Source organism: Myotis davidii, unplaced genomic scaffold (genome assembly GCF_000327345.1).
Source record: "Myotis davidii unplaced genomic scaffold, ASM32734v1 scaffold381, whole genome shotgun sequence".
Taxonomy (NCBI): Eukaryota; Metazoa; Chordata; class Mammalia; order Chiroptera; family Vespertilionidae; genus Myotis; species Myotis davidii.
In genome coordinates this window covers 1,125-1,680 of record NW_006291006.1, presented here as the reverse complement: position 1 = coordinate 1,680, position 556 = coordinate 1,125, and positions in this window count along the sequence as shown.

Here is a 556-nt window from a genome sequence, read left to right as displayed (position 1 = left end):
GAAGGGAGAGGGTTAGAGTTAGAAACATCAATGAGAGAGAAACATTGATCAGTTGCCTTCTGCACACCCCCTACTGGGGATGTGCCCACAACTAAGGTACTAAGGTCCGCAGGCCGACATTCTATCCACTGAGCCAAACCAGTTAGGGCTATTGAGCACTTTCTATGTTTCAGACACTGCAATAATAAATGCTGCACATGCACTACATGATAATTTTCACAATTTTATAAAATAGTAATATTCTATAAGGTAAATCTATTATTATTTTCATCTTATTTTTTTAATTTATTTTAATCTTTATTGTTTTTTTGCTTTAGATTTTTATTTTATTTCTTTATTTATTTTAAATTGTTTTATTGCTTAAAGTATTACAAAGAGTATTATATATGTCTCCTTTTTTTTTCTCCCCTTGACTTTCCCATACCCCACAGTGTCTTGTGTCCATTGGTTATGCTTATATGCATGCATACAAGTCCTTCGGTTGATCTCTTATCCACCACCCCAACCCTCCCCTGCCTTCCTGCTGTAGTTTGACAGTCTGTTTAATGCTGCTTTG